At 43.0% G+C, this 5,785-nt stretch overlaps 1 long non-coding RNA gene across 1 annotated transcript; it reads left to right on the top strand.

The window, feature by feature from the left end:
• Nucleotides 1–1,275: 1,275 nt before the first annotated feature.
• LOC123786799 (uncharacterized) lies at nt 1,276–5,126 on the top strand. Its single transcript, XR_015725655.1, has 3 exons — nt 1,276–1,463; nt 2,233–2,851; nt 4,842–5,126. It is a non-coding gene; the product is annotated as an uncharacterized LOC123786799 (long non-coding RNA).
• The last annotated feature ends 659 nt before the right edge of the window (nt 5,127–5,785 follow it).

The following is a 5,785-nucleotide window of genomic DNA, read 5'->3' as shown; positions in this document are numbered from 1 at the left end:
GTTGTTTTTAAATAAATAACACAGATTGTATCTAAATGCTAAAAATACTGAAGCGTGTGAACTACGTTGCTTGAACAGCTTTACCTTTTTGTGGAGTCTGCCTGCCATACTCCATTATTTTTTTAAAAAGGCAATTCTTGGGGTGCCTGGGTGGCACAGTCGTTGGGCGTCTGCCTTCGGCTCAGGGCGTGATCCGGCGTTCTGGGATCGAGCCCCACATCAGGCTCCTCCGCTATGAGCCTGCTGGGAGCCTGCTTCTTCCCCTCCCAATCCCCCTGCTTGTGTTCCCTCTCTCACTGGCTGTCTCTATCTCTGTCAAATAAATAAATTAAAACAAAACAAAACAAAACAAAAAAAACAATAACACCTTTCTTAAAAAAAAAGGCAATTCTTAAAATAATGAATTCATTTTACTGCTAACAGTTTGAACTGTCATTCAGACAATATACATTCAGTTTTATACCATGAACAGTGTATTAAGGATTACAGATGAAACTAAAAAACAAGTGTTTCTGTTCTTGAGAAATGCATGTTTTATCTAGCTAGGGAGACTGATACTGCACATATGCACACATACACACCCAAAGACAAGCTGCACATTTCAAGTAAAATAATACACTTAATGTTCAATATTTCAAGTGCAGAAGCATTCAGGGGCAAATAAAGTCTCTTTGAAGCAGGGTCAATTTGAGAGAATTTTTTGGTGAAGATTTGAAATGGGCTTCAGAGTGAGTCAAGATTTAGAAAAACATGGGCACTGCATATTCAAACACTGGGACCAGAATTAGCATATGGTAAAAGCTAAGGGAAAAAAATAAGAAGGCAAATGTGAGTGATGATAAATTATTAAATAAGTTTTGTCCATGTCGAAGCTCTGCGGTATAACACTGACCTTTGAACTCCTCATGAAAAAGTCTCGTTATAACTGCTCAAAAGTGTTTTTACCTTTGGAAGGGGGACTCAGAAAAAGTTCTGAAAACATGAACCTCTAAACAGGGTGCATTTCTAATGAGGGGGCTTGGAGGGGCAGTGTGGTGGCTGTTGGAGGCAGCTGCGGAGCAGGGGTGTTCATCTGGCAGCAAGCTTGTAGGGAGGACAGAGATTTCGCCACATGGATGGAACACAGAGACCTGGGACAAAGTTGATCCGTGTCTATGACTCTCCTGGGAAATCTGACCACTTCCTCCCTACACTCTCTGTTTTTGTTTTTTTTTAAGATTTTATTTATTTATTTGACAGAGAGAGAGACAGCCAGTGAGAGAGGGAACACAAGCAGGGACAGTGGGAGGGGAAGAAGCAGGCTCCCAGCAGAGCAGGGAGCCCAATGCAGGGCTCCATCCCAGGACCCTGGGATCACGCCATGAGCTGAAGGCAGATGCTTAATGACTGAGCCACCCAGGCGCCCCTCCACTCTCTGTTCTAACACTCAATGAAAAGGAAGAACCACCCAGGGGTGATCTTGGGTAAGGACAAAATTCCCTAGTTATTTGCAACCCCTCGTAGGCAAGCAACGCTATAACCCAGGGCTCATCTCAGAAAACTCAGGACAGGCTCCGATGCCAGCTCTGCTTTCTCTTAGCCATTTGAGCGCAAGGGCAGTATGTGCTGGGCACCATCCATATATCTTCTTCTCTAATCCTGGTAACAATTCTTTTAACTGCTGACATTATTTTCCCTATTTTTTTTAAAGATTTATTTATTTATTTGGGGGGGCAGAGAAAGAGAGAGAGAGAGAGAGAGAATGCACACAGAGGGAGAGGGAGAAGCACTCTCCCTGCTGAGCAGGAAGCCCAATGCGGGACTCAATCCCAGGACACTGGGATCATGACCTGAGCGGAAACAGATGCTTAACTGACTGAGCCACCCAGGTGCCCCGATTATCCCTGTTTTAAAGACAAGGAAACAGGAGCCCACGTTACACAGGTAATTATGCCGCTGATGCATATCTAGCAGGGGGTAGAACCCAGATAGTTTGATTCTAGGGCCCATACTCTTGGCTTCGGTGTACAGCACCCCCCCTTAAGTTGTTTAACATTTCCATTCCTTCATCTCTGTGTTCATAAGTAAAATGAGAACATCACTTCCTGTGTATCTGTGCCTATAGACCAGCAAGCCATGTGCTAATGGTAGTATGGTAGAAGTTTTTTGGACTCAGAGGAAAATAAACAAGTATTTACACTGGCTTTGGTTGGAAGAATGCAGAATTAATTCAACGTGATTTATTTCCTTCAGACAGATGTCTGGAACACTTATCTAAGGAGCAGAAAGAAGAGAGAATGGCTGGTGGCCATCAAGACCCTGTGTGCACTTGTGCACAGCTCGGTTCTCAGGCTGGTACTGGGATTTGTGCAAAGCTGAAAAGCCCCTTTCACGGGGTTGAGGTTCAAGAAGATAGACAACTTTCTCAGGGTCACATTGTTCTCTCTGTGTGTTTTCTCTCCTGCCAACGATGAAGTACCATTGGACCTTTTATTTCTGGGCTAGTATTGTCTTAGACTCTCCTGGCATGCTGTAATCACGTGGCCCCTTGCATTGCGAAGATTGTAAACGTGGATCCGTGAAATGTTGCTTTGCCTTTTACTTTGCCATCTGGATTTCATTCTCTCAGTTCCCACACCTGAGTTCAGGGTCCTAAGTGATGCATCAAGAGCCAACCCCCCCTTTTCAGATCTCATTCTTCACTCGGCACTGCAAGATTAACGTCACATCTACACTGTAGCAGCTTGTAAGGTGTTTCCAACTTGCTGAGTTAGATGATGAAAAAGAAAAAAGGTCTGGTGCTGTTCTAGATCATACAATGGGAAGTCATCACAGCAACCAGAAATTTCTCAAATATAGAAGGGTCAGTAAGGTAAGTAATGAGAATTGGACCAAACATTTTAATCTCACTGAATCTGTTTCCTTATTTATTGTGTAAAAATAATGCTAATTGCCAAACTTATCCAATATGTGTAAAAGTGCCTTCTAAAATGCAAAATATTTCCCAAATACTGGTATCAATAATATTGCAGTTGCCCACCTTTATGCATCTAAGTACATAAAGGTAGAGATTCAAAAGTGTAATCAAAATATTTACATGCTAAATAGGCAACAGTGGAGCTTACTACAGGTTCACTCAGCTCTGTCCTAGGATAGGTGTTAGGGATTGTATGGTTTCCCCTGCCAAATTCATCTGTTGAAGCCCTAACACATAATGCAACTATATCTGGAAATAAGGTCTTTAGGGAAGTAATTAAGGTAAAATGAGGTAATTAGGGTGGAGCTCCTCTAATCCAATGTGACTTCTCCTTGGAAGACACACCAGGGGCACATGCCTGGAAGAAAGACCATGGGAGGATACAGGGAGGGGATGGCAATCTGCAAGCCAAAGAGAGAGGCCTCAGGAAAAGCCAAGCCCGCCAACCCCTTGATTGTGGGATTCCAGCCTCCAGAACTGTGAGGAAATACATTTCTGTTGTTTAAGTCGCCCAGTCTGTATTGTGTCAGGGTGCCCTAGCAGACTAATTAATTGAGCAGGCAAGAGCAGAACTCTCGTGTGGTATGCCCAAGTCTTGCTTATGGAGAGAATGAAAGCCTGTTTTCTAACTTTCAGGCAGAAGTAGCTTTTCAGCATTAACAGCTTGGTGAAGACCCTGAAAAGCCTGTTTTCTAACTTTCAGGCAGAAGTAGCTTTTCAGCATTAACAGCTTGGTGAAGACCCTGCTTCTCCACGTGGCTTTATGAAAGTGCTCCCGCTGCCCCCAGGGAGACTGAGTCCTTCCCAGTTAATCTCGGCAGAGGGGACTGCTTTCTGTTGGGGTCTTCGGCTCAATAGAACGGGTTCAGCATATTGAGGAAGGCAAATCTGTTTGTCTTGGCTCTTGTTTAGTTTGGCCTTTTACTTTTCCAGAAGCAGATTCTGAACAGATAATAGCTGCAGGTAGAGTAAATAAGAAATATCAGGGAAGGGTAATCACTACCCTATTTTGCTATTTTAAATAAACGTGTTCCTGTATAATAGAATACAACATAATCTGAAAGGTTATTCAGATGTTGGTGTGTATGTGGCGTATTTAAAAGACACAGGTTGGAAACACTTTGTATCTTCATATACACGTCCACAATGTACGGTTGAAAGTTGTGCACCAAAGCTCAGAAAGTTCATAATAACAGATTTTGTGGCCTGAGTTGTTCAGTTCATTAGTCTGACTTTTTGTTTTTCACTATTGACTTGGTCACGTGGCATTAAATGAAAAGAGAACTTGGAAGACATCTAGTGAATTTGTTTCTTGATCTTGACCAACGTGTGAACCAGAACCTGTTACTCTTTGGATCTTGTGTCTTTATTACGTATTTTTGAGCACTTTCTAGGTGCCCAGTACTGTGCTAGCTTGTAGCACAATGACAGTATGTATTTCCAATCAATGGAATTTTCAATAGGTACTACCAACCTGGTATCAGCCTTCTTATTATTGCCTAAGGGTATCCACTAAAGTGTCTCAAACTCCAACATTAAAGCCATGGGATCTGATTGATGCTCTGCCCACCTCCACCCCCCTGGGCCAGGTCCCTAGGTCACTGAGGCTAAGGATCTGGAGAGGTATTACCTACTGAATGTTTCTGGATCCAAGTAAACTTTCTTAATAGCATGAAGGAAACAAGGACCAGAAGAAGAATTTGGCATGTTCAGGTCATCACGGACCTTGTGTTCAGGCCTCAGGAGCTGGCACCAACCCATGGCCTGGAGCTTCAGAGCTACAGAAAGATAGAAGCCCTTGAAAGGGTTCAAGTAGCAGCCTGTAAAAGGAAATGGGATTTGAGGCAGTGAAAAAGCTGAATGTTCTTTTATTCCTATTTCACAGACACTAACTGGCAGCAGACGTATGGTAATATGAGCCCTAAAGAAGTGAATATGTAAAGGTTTTCTTCTTTTTTGCATATTCATCCGACATGCACCAAAAAGAGCTATCTGTCACAGTCAGCCATGTTGGAACAGTAAGGTAGGACGGCAAATACATTCAGTGAGGTAATGCTGCCATTGTATTTGTTGGACTTCTTTTTACATAGTGGTTTTTATTATAACTCAATACAGTTAACTCTAAAATTCTGACAAATGTTTGAGAAACTAGCAGAATCAGAATGTAGGATTAGAGATTATACCTACCACGGGATTCAGACTTTCAAATGGCTTTATATGCCAAGATAATGGTGTCAGAAGTACTTTGATTGCTTTTCTCTGGTGGGGGGATGTGGGATGGGGGAGAGTTGTTGTGGGGGTGGTCGCTGTTTGATGAGTGGGGTGGGGGTAGAAATGCAGGAGAATGGTTTCATTTCAACCCTCTGCATAATTGGTTCAATTCTCTGCCTCTATTTGTCTAAATCATATTAAACACATGTGACTTTTCTTGTGAGTTTTTATACCATTTTCATTGGGAATAGATGTAGTCATGTTGGCAAAATTGCCCCCCAGTTCAATCAGCTGGTCAGGGTACATTCATATGTGGACACACTTTGTGGATTCCTGTAAATATTTGTCATTCTTGGCACCTCGGAGTAGATGGGCAGTGATGATTTGGTGGGACCAGAGCTCACTGTGGCAACACTGATGCCGATGAACTTCATGCTGCCTTGTCCTCTTTTCTCTACTTCTTTGCTCTTTCTCCTCCCTTCCAGGGTTACCTTTCCCAGGAGTCCGAGCCCTTTTGGGACCATCTTTTGTGTGCTACAGTTTAGGACAAGCGACCGAAGATCCCCTGCTGTGGAGAATTACGAACTCCGGCACTTGAGTGTGATGGAGATGAGGTGC

Source organism: Ursus americanus, chromosome 9, assembly GCF_024610735.1.
Source record: "Ursus americanus isolate L20-20 chromosome 9, mUrsAme1.1.p, whole genome shotgun sequence".
Taxonomy (NCBI): Eukaryota; Metazoa; Chordata; class Mammalia; order Carnivora; family Ursidae; genus Ursus; species Ursus americanus.
Note: the sequence above shows the minus strand (reverse complement) of the source record. Positions and strands in the feature narration are given on the sequence as shown.